Genomic DNA, 17,650 nt, shown 5'->3' with positions numbered 1-17,650 from the left:
TGCCCTCACTTCTTGCGCCGTGGCTTCACACTGCTGACCAAGACATTGTGTTCTCTTAATTTTTGATAATTATTTTGCAGCCACAGTATTATTGCTACAAGGTAACAAATTGAGAAATATTAATATGACAGAATAAAATGTGTAAGTACAAGGGTAGTATACTAAGTTTTTAAAGGTCCAGTGTGTCAAAGAAATTAGCCAAATTAACTTACCTAATCTGACGTGTGCCATAGTGAAATATATCCCCCAAAAAAAAGAAACTGTAAAAAAATATAATATTGGGAACTATAACTTCATCTTTATATGCATAACAAGTCAGCATTCAGCATGTGCATATTTTCTCTGTGAGTTGCTTTCATTTTTTACATCATTATAACATTTCTAAAACTGCTGCATTTACAGGTAATAGAGGATGTTAAATACACCTGTAAGTAGAAAAAATGTAACTCATATTTAATACAAACCAAACTGAAACTTTACCTGCTAAAAAAAAATATTCAAATGTATTCTGGATTATTCTGACCCAGTGAAACTTTGCAAATTGTCCCATAGTTTGCAGAGTAATCTAAAATAGAAAGCTCTGCCCCACTGTCTCTCCCACCATGTCCCCTACTCTTTATGTCTGAGTATCTTCGAGTAAAACTAGGAACCAGCTAAGCCCAAATGCTAAAGAATGCCCATCCATGCAACGGAATAAGGTCTATTGGTAACTCATACACTCATACACACAAGAATTAGACTAGACATATGCATTGGCTAACATCATTTAATCAACTAGGCTTTTTGTGATGAATCCAGCCTTACAAAAAGTATAGCACACCACAGATTAAAGGCCATTATAGTAGTTACATTTTTTTAGTACGTTAATCTAATTATCAAATGGACAATACAAATTGTCAACCTCAGAGAGGATTCTGGAAAAAGTAACTGCAATAAGAACTTCTTGTGTTTTCCCTAAGCTTTTCTGTAAATCTGTATACTGTACAGCAATTGAGTTTACAACATGGGGCATATTTATCAAGCTCCGTATGGAGCTTGATGCCCCGTGTTTCTGGCGAGCCTTCATGCTAAAGATCGCTGCTCCATAACCTGTCCGCCTGCTCTAAGGAGACGGACAGACATTGATGAAAATCAACCCGATCCAATACGATCGAGTTGATTGACACCCCCTGCTGGCGGCCGCAAATCTGCAGAGGGTGGCGTTGCACCAGCAGTTCACAAGAACTGCTGGTACAATGATAAATGCCGACAGCGATGTGCGGCGGACATGATCCACAATATCGGATCATATCCACCCGCACATTAATAAATAGGCCCCCATGTGTATCCTGTGGCTGTTCAAATAGATCAATTCCTATAACTCATCTCCATAGCTTACTCATTATTATTTCCCTCTATATTCTATCCCCTATAAACCCATCCAGGCCAATGCTTACACAAAAAACAGAACACTTCACATTATGCAAGCCCATCCTGCTTATCATTCTGAGCTCAAAGAATAAATTCATATACACTGGGGAAAGGTCCCACTACGTCATGTAAAGCATCAATGAAAAGACTCTTACAGATTTATATGCACTATAAAGGGACACTAGAGCCAAAATGAAACATTCACAATTCATATAATAAAATGTAAATATATATATTTGTACTTTTTATGTTTATGTTTTATAATTTATGTTGCTAAACTTTATTACAAATTAGCTATTTTTTATGAGACCATATTGAGATAAGCTCAATATCTTGCACATGACTTGGGCATAACATTATTAAAACATTGTGGATAACTGCTGCTATATAGTACTTAAAACATGTGTACGCTCCAGAGCTTACCTCACTGCACTGTCATGAACGATTTAGAGGAGCTGTTTCTGGAAAGAATACCAAGAGAAGGAATTTACATTTAGTAACAGAAGTAAATTGAATGTTTAATTTTGACTTGCCACCTTTAATTCCGGCCAAACCCAAAGATTCTTGCTTCATGCACAGCACAGCAAAAATAAATTGAAAAGTACATACTATGGGGCTCATTTAACAAGGGCTGAATGATCAAAGCCCCTGATCCCGCTGTTTCCGCGCAAGTCTTTAGGCTCGAGCGCGCAAAAGAGAGGGGGGAGAGAGAGCGCTAAAGAGAGGGGAGGGTGCAAAAGAGATGGGAGAGAGAGAGCATGCAAAAGAGATGGGGGAGAGAGAGCGCGCAAAAGAGAGGGGGGGAGAGAGAGAGCACAAAAGAGAGGGGGGGAGAGAGAGCGCAAAAGAGAGGGGGAGAGAGAGAGCGCAAAAGAGAGGGGGGAGAGAGTGCAAAAGAGAGGGGGAGAGAGAGCGCAAAAGAGAGGGGGAGAGAGAGAGCGCAAAAGAGAGGGGGAGAGAGAGAGAGAGCGCGCAAAAAGAGAGGGGGAGAGAGAGAGCGCAAAAGAGAGGGGAAGAGAGAGAGCGCAAAAGAGAGGGGGAAAGAGAGAGCTCAAAAGAGAGGGGGAGAGAGAGAGCAAAAGAGAAGGGGGAGAGAGCGCAAAAGAGAGGGGGAGAGAGACAGTAAAAGAGAGGGGGAGAGAGACAGCAAAAGAGAGGGGGAGAGAGACAGCAAAAGAGAGAGGGGGAGAGAGACAGCAAAAGAGAGAGGGGGGAGAGAGACAGCAAAAGATTTGGGGGAGAGAGACAGCAAAAGATTTGGGGGAGAGAGACAGCAAAAGATTGGGGGGAGAGAGACAGCAAAAGAGAGAGGGGGAGAGAGACAGCAAAAGAGAGGGGGAAGAGAGATAGCAAAAAAAAGGGGGGAGAGAGACAGCAAAAGAGAGGGGGAGAGAGACAGCAAAAGAGAGAAGGGGAGAGAGACAGCAAAAGAGAGAGGGGGAGAAAGATAGCAAAAGAGAGGGGGAGAGAGATAGCAAAAGAGAGGGGGAGAGAGATAGCAAAAGAGAGGGGGAGAGAGACCGCAAAAGAGAGAGGGGGAGAGAGACAGCAAAAGAGAGAGGGGGAGAGAGCGCAAAAGAGAGGGGGGAGAGAGCGCGCAAAAGAGAGGGGGGAGAGAGAGCGCAAAAGAGAGGGGAGAGAGAGAGCCCAAAAGGGATGGGGGAGAGAGAGAGCGCAAAAGAGAGGGGGGAGAGAGCGCGCAAAAGAGAGGGGAGAGCGCAAAAGAGATGGGGGAGAGAGAGCGTGCAAAAGAGGGGGGGGGAGAGAGCGCAAAAGAGAGGGGGGAGAGAGAGCGCAAAAGAGAGGGGGGAGGGAGCGCGCAAAAGAGAGGGAGAGCACGCAAAAGAGAGGGGGAGAGAGCACGCAAAAGAGAGGGGGGGGGGAGAGAGAGAGCGCAAAAGAGAGGGGGAGAGAGAGATGCAAAAGAGAGGGGAGAGAGAGAGCGCAAAAGAGAGGGGGGAGAGAGAGAGCGCAAAAGAGAGGGGGAGAGAGAGAGCTCAAAAGAGAGGGGGAGAGAGAGAGCAAAAGAGAAGGGGGAGAGAGTGCAAAAGACAGGGGGAGAGAGAGAATGCAAAAGAGAGGGGGAGAGAGAGCGCAAAAGAGAGGGGGGAGGGAGCGCGCAAAAGAGAGGGGGGAGAGAGCGCGCAAAAGAGAGGGGGGGAGAGAGAGAGCGCAAAAGAGAGGGGGAGAGAGAGATGCAAAAGAGAGGGGAGAGAGAGAGCGCAAAAGAGAGGGGGGAGAGAGAGAGCGCAAAAGAGAGGGGGAGAGAGAGAGCTCAAAAGAGAGGGGGAGAGAGAGAGCAAAAGAGAAGGGGGAGAGAGTGCAAAAGACAGGGGGAGAGAGAGAATGCAAAAGAGAGGGGGAGAGAGACAGCACAAAAGAGAGGGGGGAGAGAGAGAAAACTCAAAAGAGAGGGGGGAGAGAGAAAGCTCAAAAGAGAGGGGGGAGAGAGAGCAAAAGAGAGGGGGAGGGAAAGAGCGCAAGGGGTGGGACCTCTGTACTGCAAAAAATGGCCCGTGTGAACGGGCTTTAGGGCTAGTTCATAATAAAAGGATTACGAAATAGCCCTCTAAACTTCTAATGAGCAGAATATTTTTTTAGACAAATTTTTACATTTCCTTTCACTTTCCTTGCCCCCTGTAGCCATCAGCATATCACAGACTTAGAAGGAGCTAATAAGTTAGAAAGTGTGCACATAAAAAGACAGTGCACAATTTTTTTTTTTTATCTAAGTTTACCTGAATATAAGTTTATTTGAATTATAAAAGTTTAAATTTGAATTTGTTGACCCATTAATAAATGTATAAATACAAATGTCTTGTTCATATTAATTAAAACAAATAATTCTGTCTCTCTGTGAAACATAATTGTGAATATGACTTTTGAATGCCCTTACACACAGAAATTCAGATATATTTTTTGAAAATTTCTATTGCATATAATGTGTTTAATCTTTTGACAATTCTCTACAGTACATAAAATCAGTATAGCATTCATCCTTTAGTACCCAAAACAAAAATGTGTGATCTTAGATATTGTATATGAAATAGCTAAGCTTTTCGAAGTCTGTTTACGTGTAAAACCAAAAACCAAAGTCAAAGCATTCCTAATAATTACTTTTATGAAGCCTGATGAAGACTCTCATACTCCTGCTCTAATAATCTACTATATAGAGGTTCCTCAGATAAGAAGGGGGATTGGTGTATATGAACAAAGCCAGCCTCGTACCATGAAATTCAGGATATTCCGAGGAAAACCCAGGGTCATTAATACTGATCAAATGCAACCCAAAAATAAAAGGATAAAGTAGATCAGATGTCGGTGCAATATATATACGTCACATGCTTGATAGAAGAGAAGTAGAGGAAGTGATCCAATTAGCGACAGCAATATGCAGACGGCAGGATAAACTAAAAGGTCAGTGACCCTCTCTTGCAAACCTAAAGCCATGCTTTTATAAATTACTTTGCTGCTTCAAATACAGCTGGATTCCGAGGCCAGGAGAAAGAAAATTACTATTTCCAGCATCTTACATACAGTTGTACAAGGTTAATTCTCTCTCCTATTTCAAGGGATTTGCAAGGATTTGAGGTTTATCTGTAACAAATTATATGTGTTTTTTTTCCCTCAGCCGTACTGTTTTAGATACAATGCGGGGAGGGAGGAAGGAAAAGCTATCAAAAATGAACAAAGAGAACAAAAAAAGAAAGATTTGGATAGAGAACAGAAAAATACGCAAAGGATAAAAGTATACGTAATTGCGGCAGGTGCAAAGCACTTAAAGGAAAAGCAAAACTTTCAGATGTTGGTACAAGGTTTAATGGAAGTCTTTAGTACAGTTATTTTTGGGAGCTTCCTTTATACCTATTTGCCTAATCATGACTGTGTTGTACTTAAAAGGACATTAAATTAATTTTTACTTTGTTAGATTTGGTAAAAGATATTTTGAAAAGTATTACAGATTTTTTTATGGTGGGGGTTTATTTTTACAAAAAGGCTATTTTGTCCTGACTATAACCATTTTTTTCAACCTAGTGGAGATGTATCCCTGTGTCTTCCAATACAGCTAATTACTAATCTTACAGTGTTATTGAAATATTAAATATCTAATATTAGAAAAAAATAACAATAATGAAATGTGTGTGTGTGTGTGTGTGATCTATGGATTATTTCGATTTTTTTCAGTATCTATAATAATTTTTAATAATTATTATTAATATTTTTAAAGATTAATATTTAATATTTCAATAACACAATGTAAAATTAGTAATTCTTCATTTGCGCTAACTTGACATCCGTTAGATCTAAAGTGCAAACCCTCACACAATTTACACATATTTTACATTCCTATGTTCTTCACATAGAAATTGTTTTAATTTGTATTAATAAATATGTGTTTATTTATATATATTTCTATATATATATCATAATGTTAATTTAAAATAGATATCTATACCTATAGAGGAATATACCTAGAGGAATAGATATACAGGTATAAGTCTATACAGATAAATATAGAGATATGTATTTACAATAAAAATTATATTTTCCTGTATGTGAAGAACATTGGAATGTGAAATATACAGTATATATATATATAAATATATAGTGTATATATATATAAATATATATATATATATACACATACATATATTTAGACATGTACAGTATATGCATGTATATATACAGTATAGCCCTTTGCAGTAAAAATACAATATACCTTTTAACCCTTATAAAAAAAAATATTTTTATCAGATATTGTTTATATAAATGTAACTATATTTTAAAATGTATTTATGTTGTGTTCAGCGCAACTTTTTTAACGCACTACCCTTTACGCAAGGGTTTCAGTTGTGCTAATTTGATGAGCGTAGAATGCTATTACACTCTCGCGATCACATTTACTTTCAACCTGTAATAACCGCACTATTTCCAATGCACGTACAAAGCAGATATTGTTCATGCACCTTGTAATCTAGCCCTTAGTGTATTACTTATTCTAATATTCATAACTAACTTCGGGTTTAGCACTGTAGGTCTAATGCAGTGTTGGGTTATCGCGTGAGCGATAAGTCTTAGTTTTTTTTTCTGATATCCAAAGTTCTGAAGTTAACGCACATCGGGTTTCGCTTGTGCACAAACAATTTACTTTCAACTTGAAATATGCACTCTAACCTGCCTGTATTAAAAGTTTACTTTGAGCGGTATTTGCGTGTGAGCAAAAAAACTAATTTCTGCGCCACTTGTAATCTGGCCCTCTGTGTTTCAAGAATACAATTGTAAATGTTATCAAAATGATCAGTATTACTTTATACCTGAAGAAGAGAAAATGCTCTCAATAACATATTTTAAAATGTGTTGTTAGTCCAATAAAAGGTAACATTAATTACTATCATACTCATATAAATGCAATGAGATTGAAACTGTAACTCACAGAACAATAAGGTGTATGAATATTCTTCCTTTTTGATAGTCAGGTAGAGATTAAGGAACTAGCTTTTACAGGGACTCGTATTATTAGTTTGTTACCCTTTACTCTAGCAAAGCTATAAACAAATCTTTTATTATTCATAGTGGAAATAAAGGCCAGGAATCAGTATTAAATGCTAGCTACTTATACCATTAATTGCTGCCATATAAAATATAGATTCCTAAGTAACTGAAATAAAAGGTATTGCAGGTTTAATCTAGGTAAAACATAAACAAGTTTGTTTTTTATGTTTTACTAGTAAATACTAGCACCCCTGATGAAACAATGGAAATTGGATGGGTCTGTAATGAAGGGGTTAATTAGCTTGTCCGATTGTTACATTGATTTTTTTTTCCATTGAGTACAAATTGATGATAAAAGCAGGGTGAACTGCTGATTCTGCTCCATTCCCCATCAGAATGGTAAATCAAGCATTCCTAAAGAAAAGGTAGAAAAAAAATATGTGCACAGATGTGCAGAATTCTTATGTGTACACCTAGCATTTTATTAACCCCTAAAGGGACTTGCATGATGGTGACTATAGTATCCTGTATTACACTTTACACAGAGTGGGTGCTGCAATAAAGTAAGTATTGGCTAAGACTTATTTCATGGAGCTGATATCACATAATCTAAACCTATTGCTTGGCCCCTGCACTTCATAAATACAGATTTCAGTGCTGCGATATCAAGAACAAAGATATCAAGTAAACATAAAATCAGAGGATATTTTAAAGAGAAAAGATTGAAAAATAAACACAGTGAAATAAATAAAGTTAAATGAGTAACATTGTGTTTTTAACTATCACATAGGAGCTGCAATTGCTTCTATATGACTGGTACACCCTTCCTGTTTGGTTTGCATTTGCATATTCTTAAATAAATGGCAACAGGTTTTTCTATTCAGTAACACTGTGCCAGCCAATTTGGCGTTCATGACATCATAAAGGAAAATCATTACACTTTCCTTAAAGGGACATTATACACTCATTTTTTCTTTGCATAAATATTTTGTAGATGATCTATTTATATAGCCCATGAAGTTTTTTTTTTAAAAAAAAATGTTTAGTTTTGCTTATTTTTAAATAACATTGCTCAGATTTTCAGACTTCTTACCAAGCCCCAAAGTTTTATGTGAGTACTGATGTATACCTTCTCCAGCTTGCACCTGTTTGTGTAAAGGGTCTTTTCATATGCAAAAGAAGGGGGAGGGGGGAAAAGTGTCTTATTTCCCACTTGCAGTGGGCTTTCCAGTTACCTTTTCAACAAAGCTAAACTGAAAGCTTCTAAGTAAGTTTTTAAACAGTTTTATACTGGATTTTTATATCGGTATCTGTGCATCTTATTCTTTATAGTAGTGTCTATTACATGCAGTTATATGAAAATGAGTGTATACTGTCCCGTTAAACTGTGAGTCCTTATTTGCAGGAGTACATACATACAGAGACATGACACAGATGGAGCCTCACCAGGCCCCTGTGTGGTGATGTCACTACTGATTGCAGGGCCAACTGGGCCCCCTAGAGTTTTCGGCCTGGTCTCAATTGAAACCTCTGTAGTTACATCCCTCTCCTCAATCCTCATAACAACCAAACACTCATAGATGAACACAAGACAATTTTTTCAAGGTTCGATCTCAGTAAATGTTTACCATGTCTTGTAGCAGCAACAGGACCTAGGACATGGGTGGAAATTCAGACATAGTGTACATAACTGTATAGAACAAAAAGGAAAAGACTGACGATAAAGTGAGTAAGAATGGTAAGAGTGTCTAGAAGAGACAAGACATAAAAAAGCCCAGGCGAGACTGTAAGGAAAAAAATAAGTCATTGTGAGTGAGAAAGAAAAGAGAGCATGCAAGACAGCGAAAAAAAGTGAGATACATGGGCAAGAGAGAAAGAAATAATAAACTGAGACATAAACAGAGGAAGGGGCAGTAAGAAAATTGAATGAAACTAGAACGGCATGAGATTGTGTGGAATTGCTGGCTATATATTAGACCCTGTATGCACTAAAGCTTTTATATACAGACTGTATCATACTTGCCATAGGTAAGTGGGATTACTGGCTATACAGCTGACACTTTATATAACATCATTTACTTGTCTGTATCTTCCTTATATGTATGTGGGATGAATAGTTGTGTTACTGTAGGGCATCTGTGTTATTACTGTTGATATGCTTGCTCTCAGTATTCTGAATAATTGGCTGTATAACTGTCTTCTATATTTTGGATTACTACAAAATACTACATTGACATTTATTTCATATTATCAGATATGTAACTGCCATTTGTTTATAGGATTTCCACCTATATACTTACCTCAGTTCTAGATTATGAGTAGAGCACTATTTATCGATCCCACTCGTGTGCAAAACTGCGCTCAACTTCAGCATTTTGGGCACAACAGATACCACGCGTATTACAAGTTGAAAGTAAAAAGTTTTCACTTGCGCACTAACTCCAAGCGCGCAAAAAGCTGAAGTTACAATATCATGATAGCATTATCGTATTCTCCCAAAGACTTCAATGGATCGCAAAAAGTTTAAAGAAAAACTTAATACCTTACTTGCGCGCAAACCTAATCACATTTTTTTAAGTACCCTAGTCCGATATGAAATATTTATATTTCACATTCCAATGCTCTTCACATATCAGAATATGTTCTACTTATTCATAAATGCATATTTCTACATATATATGATGATTTTTTGGTAATATATATATATATATATATATATATATATATGATTATATATAGGTATAGTATGATAACAGAAATATATATAAATATCTTAAAAATATTAGAATATGGGGGGCGGAGCCGACCAGCAAGCCGAATGGTCGCACAACACTCGAGCTCCGGCTAATGCTCTCTATAATGGGCACTCTATAACGAATTACTGACTATCACTGGGTCACTAATCACAAATACAGACTAACTGAGGCTGAACGTGAACTTTTTATTAAGAGCCGGTGATTTCACGGAGCTCTACGGAGGAAGATACAGTGTGGGGCCTACTGACAGTCCCTGAGGACGGAAGAACACAGAAGAGAGATCCGGCATGATGTGGTGAGATCCGGGCTGAATCAGACTACAACTAGCTATGAGGAGATCGGAATGATCGCTACCTATAAACACATAAACCGGCAGCCATAAACAGTTATTAGGATGATACGGATTCACGGAGGTGGCGCACCCTGGGCCTGTTAGCCGAAGTGACGCAGGTGGATATTCCAAACCGGGCGTTCAGCATTCCTGAAGAGGTGAGCTAAAACCTTACAGTATAGCCCTATCACCCTGACAAACTAGACCACCACACCATATACAAGCTCACGGATACCAGCTGCCCTATAACCCGGTCTTCTATAACCACAACTTGCATGATCCGGGACTCGTAACCATTAGCCTCCATTAACAAGTGGGACATCATAAGCCTGTTCTTTTTTCTATCTGTGATGCAGAGTTATGTTAATTAATACGCAAAACTGCTTGGATATACTGCACTACCGCAATAACTAAGAGACACCACACACTAAAGCAGAAAGACACTAGGCCTCCCAGACTTGTTCATAGCTCGAGGCGGGCAGACATACGGAGTGTTGGCAAAACTTTTTGGTTAATGCTGCATGGACACTGTTCCTGATATAAACCTTCTGAAAGAAAACGGAAGAGAACACCTAGACATCTATAAACAAGAGAGGTGAAAATATATAAGACACCCTAACAAAATGACCTCCAAAAGTAAAAACAAGACTGACAAGGCACTGAAGGGGAATATAACTGCAGGAGGCAAACTGAACTCTTATTTCAAAAGCCAAGACACAGTTGCCATAGGTGATATGAGACTACAGGCTCCTGATTCACCAGAATCCATTTCCCAGACTGCCACCACGGTAATAGATGACACAACCCATATCACACGTGCTGATCTCCAAACCCTGTCTACCAAAGCAGATCTAGCAGCTATTGTTCTACAAGTCAGTAAAGCCATAAAAGACGGCCTAGCAGAAGTGAAGAAAGACATCAATGAACTGGGTGATAGGGTCCTGGAACTAGAGGAGCAAGTAGAAGAAGTTAATAAAGCTGCAGATAACACCACCCAAGCCTTCCAGTATGAACATGAAGCTATAGAAAGTTTACAGATCCAAATGGAAGATCTTGACAACAGGGGACGGAGACAGAACCTCAGGATAAGAGGTATCCCTGAAAAGATACTCCCACAACAGCTTTCCTCCTATCTCCAGAACCTCTTCAAATTTCTGCTCGACCCGGAGAAAGAACCCATCCCTCTAGACAGAGCCCACAGGGCCCTGAGACCAAAACCCTCTGACAATTTGCCCCCCAGAGACGTCATCCTATGCTGCCACAGATTTGCAGACAAGGAAAAACTCCTGCAAGCGGCCAGAAAAAAGGCACCAATCTACTTTGGAGAAGATGCCCTACAAGTCTACTCTGACCTTAGCCCAATCACTTTGGCTAAACGCAAGGAAGCTAGGTACTTAACCTTACACCTGCAGGATCTAGGCATTGCTTACAGATGGGGCTTCCCTTTCGCTGTCAAGGTGCTGAAGGATGAGAAAACCTACGTATATCGTCGCCCAGAGGATCTAGAGTTATTTTGCAAACAGCTTGACATCTCGCTCCCATGTTTGCCCAAGATTTCAGAAGCTGCAAAAAGCGACCCCCAGAGGAGATCATCTTCACCCAAACCACAAAGAAGGAGCTGGTCTACTAGACCAACCAAGAGAAGGAACACCACAATGACTGACCCTCTTATCCACCCTAAAGATCCGCCATGAAAAGATGTCTGATAATAGAGGTTTTTCTTTTGACTCATCTCATCCTTTCTCCCCGTTCCCTCTTTCTCACTTCCTTTATTCATAGATAATTTTATAATATGGATACGGGACTTATCATTTTGTCCTTACAGCCTTTTCTATACGGACCCAGTTGATTGAGACAGACTTCATTTAGTAATATGTTTACACTAGCTCATTTATGCCCATTAGTGAGTTGAAGGCTAAGTCACCAGCCTTAGTTTCCCCCCCGCTCACCCATTATCTGTTTATTCTTTTAAATGAATAGTGATGGAAATGTTTCTATTATGTTTTACTTGTTCTATTTACATGTCTATTTTTATTTGTTTGTTATACTGACCGATTGTATTGCTATGCTTACTCCTCCTAGATTTCCGCTTCCAGGTTTTTGTAGCTTTGTTGGCCTTGATTGTCCACACTTCCCTACAGCCTTGCGGCTGTGCTTTGAATACAGAGGGTCCCTATATGCTCCACGCATCTCCCTTTTTCAGGTAAGACAGACTCAACAGATGCCCACTTCCAGTAAAACTCATGACGGTTCCTAATATACAGATTATATCCCAAAACACTAAGGGCCTTAATTCACCTAATAAACGCTCTGTTGCCCTAAAACACCTAGCTAAAAACCCCCATTCCATCATATTTCTACAGGAAACTCACTTCGTAGCGGGTTCAGAACCTTCCCTGACTTCAAGAGATTTCCCTGTCAGTTACCATAACGCATACCTCACTAAGAAACAGGGGGTTAGCATACTTCTCCATAAACACTTGCAATTTCAGTTGCATAATAAGGTTGTAGACACTGAAGGCAGGATTATTATTCTAGTTGGGCTTTTGTTTAATAATCCAATTACTCTTGTTAATATTTATGCCCCCTTTAGCCGTAGAAAACGTTTCTTCCAAAAACTGCTATCCATGGTCTTGGAACATAGGAGGGGCCCGATAGTTATGGGTGGAGATTTTAACACCACACTTGACCCAACCATGGACTCTTCCGCAAAATATGGACAGTCTAGAACCAGGGCACCGAACACACTTCTTACCTGTATAGAAGAATTAGGCCTTTTAGATACATGGAGAATACAACACCCGACACAACACAATTACACCTTTTACTCCCACCCTTGGGCAACCTACACCCGTATAGATTACCTGTTCATTGACCAGGATCACCTATCCCTGTTGAAAGACTCTGACATCCAACCTACGGCCTGGTCCGACCATTCCGCCATAAGCATGGTTCTAGAGTGGCCTGACACACCAAACACAACTTTTACTTGGAGAATAGATGACTCACTCCTTCACTACCCCCCAACCCAAGAAAAATTACAAACGGCAATCTCTGAATACTTCCAATTTAATGATAACGGTGACTCACACCCTAGCTATGTATGGGAAGCACATAAGGCCTTTATCCGAGGAGAATGTATAAAACAAAAAGCGAGATTGAAAAAACAGTATCAGTCCTCCATAGCTTCGCTAACTGCACAATTACATGGTCTAGAAACGCAACACAAACATGATCCTTCTAACAGAACACTCCTATCACAGGTTACGAAGACTAGACTAGAAATTAATAACATACTATCCAAAGAAGCACAGAGAAAGGCATTAGCTCTGAAGAAAATGTATTTCTTCGAAAGCAACAGAGCAGGGCCCAGACTAGCTAGACTATTGAACCAACAGCATACAAAGTCCCACATTAACAAACTAGTGACGCCGTTAGGCCAACAACTAATAGATAGTGGGGAAATAGCGGATCAGTTCAGAAGTTATTACTCAGAGTTATACAATTTACAGACACCCAGTTCCCCGAACAGGCTGACCGCTCTTCAAGCCTACATCACAGAGGCCAATCTCCCTAAAATACAAACACAGCTACGAGATGACTTTGAAACACCCATTTCCCTCCAAGAAATTCTCTCGGTGATTGCGAAATTACCTTCCAAAAAAAGCCCAGGACCCGATGGGTTTACCGGTACTTATTATAAAATGTACAGATCCTCCCTTGCTCCACACCTTTTAAAGTTATTTCACACCATAGATGACGGCCACGCACTCCCCACAGAGATGCAGCAAGCCCACATCTCAGTTATCTTAAAATCTGGCAAAACTCCCACAGACCCTAGAAGCTACAGGCCTATCTCCCTGCTAAATGTAGATCTCAAGATCTTGGGAAAGATCCTAGCAAAGAGACTGAACAAATTACTTGAAGATGTTATACACACCGACCAGGTCGGATTTATCCCCCACAGAGAGGCCAGGGACAATACAATAAGAGCCCTGACCCTTATGTCCTATACCAAATGTCATAATATCCCGACAGTCTTCTTGGCAACAGACGCCGAGAAGGCCTTTGACAGGCTCGATTGGCAGTTCCTTAGAGAAACCCTACTAGATATTGGACTAGGACCCCAGATGCTCAATAGAATCTTTAGTTTGTATGCACACCCCACTGCGAGAGTACGGGCAAATGGTGTCCTCTCTCCCCCGTTCCAAATCAGGAATGGGACGAGACAGGGCTGCCCGTTGTCCCCCCTCTTATTTGTACTTACCATGGAAGTACTAGCAGCGCATGTCCGCAATAATCACTCTATAAAGGGTGTGGAAATCGGCCCCCATAATTTCAAGATTGCCTTATATGCGGATGACGTTCTTTTCACTATCACAGACCCAACACAGTCCCTATCAGCAACTATGCATGAATTACACAGATTTGGAACCCATTCTAATTTTGTAGTAAACACAACCAAGTCAGAGTTATTGAACATTTCCCTCCGGCGAGAAGAATTTATGAAACTTGCAGAAATCTGCCCATTAACGCTTAGAACAGATTCTATAAAATACCTAGGTATTCATTTATCTCCCAACCCCACCACCCTTTTTAAAAAAAACTTTGAAGATCTCCTATCACGAACACAAAAATACTTAAACTCCTGGGCGACAAAACCCCTATCTTGGTGGGGGAAAATACAGTGCATAAAAATGACAACCTTACCAAGAATCCTATATATATTTCAAGCTCTCCCTATAGCGTTGCCTGGTTGGTTCCCACTGAGGCTCCAAAGTCATATAAACAGGTTTATCTGGGGCTCTAGCAAACCCCGAGTTAACAAAGCTACGATGTACAGAACTACTCTGGCAGGTGGGCTAGGTCTACCGAATCTTCAGGTGTATTTAGAAGCCATTGTACTCCAGAGAGTTTATGATTGGCACGCGTCCTCAGAGCACAAGGCATGGATAGCATTAGACTCACAGATCTCTCAGTGGGAGCTTTATGCTGGGTTCCTAGGTCCTTGAGACCTCCAAGTTGCATAACACTTCCTATACACAAACACTTTTTTGAGGCATGGGACACAATTAAGCATAAAAGACGAGACATCACAGGGCCTAGATCCCCCCTCTTTCCCGTTCCCCTCAATGCTGAACTTACAGGAGGACTAGATAAGAACTTCCAAAGGAGAGCTGAATGGGGATACACCACCCCTCTAGCGGAGTTTATAAGAGAAGGTAAACTTAAGGATAGAGAAGAATTAAAAGAGGTGGCGCATGGCGCATACCATCCTTGGCTAAAATATAGGCAGCTCACACATTTTCTCCTTACTACACCATATAAGACAGACTTTTTGAGGCCCTTGACTACATTCGAGAAGCTTTGCTCAACCAATACTCCAATGCCCCACACGCTTTCTAAAATGTGCGGCATATTACAGATGTATATGAGAGAGAAACTCCCTTCATACACTACTAACTGGCACAGGGAACTGGGCGACACCTTTAACACAGAGGACTGGGGATCAATATTTCTTCATACTAAAAAATCCTCAACCTCACCAAAGATCCTAGAATTAAACTTCAGAGTGTTAACACGCTGGTACCTAACCCCGACAAGACTACGCTCTATATATCCAAACTCTAGTGACTTATGCTGGAGGGGCTGTGGGAATAGAGGAAGTTACCTTCACATGTGGTGGGAATGCGACTTTGTTAAACAACTCTGGCTCTACATTGAGGAACATTTTAGAAACAGCTTAATCACTAACCTCCGCCTCACACCTCAGATAGCACTACTAAACAAACCCCCTCAAGTTCCCTGCAAGATTAGGAGACAATTACTGCAGATAGGAATTAATAGCGCCAAAGCCCTAATAGCATTGAGATGGAAATCACCTACTCTTCTGACTGGACAAATGTGGTTAGCCAAAACTGAAGAGTTGCTGAGCCTCGAGGAATTTGGCTATCTTAAAAGACTCAGGTTAGAATTCTTCCATAATATGAGATTCCTATGGGATGAATCACTGACAAGGACTAGACCCCACCCCAATTTGACTGTGCCTCGACAAGACCTTGACACAGGTGTGATGCGTGGAGATAGGGACCCTTCTCCCCCCTTACTGGATGGAGCTAACACATAGGCTTCTCCATAAACCTGATAGGGACCTCAACTAATGATATAATTGTAGGGAGCCTAAACCCTTTTCCTATCACCCAATTATGGAACCAAGATAGAGGGGATAAGACTTGGTCACCAGCTTAATCTCACTTAGCATATGCAATTCTCTCTAACAGCTACGAAGGTATCAATGGTCAGTAACGTTTTGTTCTTGTTTTGTTTCCGTTCATTGTTTTCTTTCTTTTCTTTACTTTTGTTTGTAATGTGTCATATTTAGCCTTAAAAACACCATCTGGGACTACCTTCCTACTGAAAGTACACCTATTATATTGTATCGCCTTTACGGTAAGTGTACCGTTGTTTGTAACCTTTTCTTATTTCGTACTTACAATCAATAAAGATGGTAATTTAAAAAAAAAAAAAAAAAAAATATTAGAATATATGTAAATATTAAAAGTAAATACACAGTTAAACACTTTATTAAATATGAATATTGCATAGATATGATTTTACATGTTTTCAGCTACTTAAAGGGATACTAACCCCACATTTTTTTCTTTCATGATTCAGATAGAGCATGCAATTTTAAGCAACTTTCTAATTTACTCCTATTATCAATTTTTCTTTGTTCTCATGTTAGCTTGATTTGAAAAAGCAGTAATAAAAGGTTAGGAGCCAGCCTATTTTTAGTTCAGCACCTTGGTAGAGCTTGCTGATTGGTTTGCTACATTTAGCCACAAATCAGCAAGTTCTACCCAGGTCCTGAACAAAAAATGGTCCGGCTCTAAAGTTTACAGTACTGCTTTTTCAAATCAAAATAGCATGAGAACAAAGAAAAATTGATAATAGGAGTAAATTAAAAAGGTGCTTAAAATCTCTTGCTCTATCTGAATCATGAAAGAAAAAAAATGGGTTTAGTATCCCTTTAACTGCAAAGAGCTCCAATCCACTACTATATATGTATACATATGTATTTATCTGTTTATATGTGTTTAACTGTATATTTACTGTACATATTTCCCAATTGAATGTTCTTCACTTACAGTATAATGTCATATATATATATATATATATATATATATATATGTGTGTGTGTATATACCTATACCTGCATATCTATTCCTAAAGAGATACAGATATAGATATGTATTTTACATGAACAGTATCAGATATATATAGTTATATATTTATTAATAATAAAAACTACTTTAAAGGACCAGTAAATTTTTCTAAATGTAGTTGTTTTTTTTTATTGCTATCTTTAAAAATATGCATGAATATTGAGCTAAACTGTTTTTTTCAATATTTTATTTAAAAAAAAACTCATATTTCACCGTTTTTGTTTCACGGTCTTTCAATGTAAACTCCGCCCCTTCAAAAATCCCTTTCACTCTCATTTAAAATTCAACCTATGAAATATGTTTGTTTTGACTATCTAATTAGTCTGTGCTCGTTCCCGAGCGCATGCGCAATTGAATCGTCCGTGTGCGCATGCGTAAAAGGTTTCTGCGTTTACTTGAATTACTTCCTGTTTTACAGTTCTTCTTACTATCCA

Source organism: Bombina bombina, chromosome 6 (assembly GCF_027579735.1).
Source record: "Bombina bombina isolate aBomBom1 chromosome 6, aBomBom1.pri, whole genome shotgun sequence".
Taxonomy (NCBI): Eukaryota; Metazoa; Chordata; class Amphibia; order Anura; family Bombinatoridae; genus Bombina; species Bombina bombina.
This window is presented reverse-complemented; position numbering follows the sequence as displayed.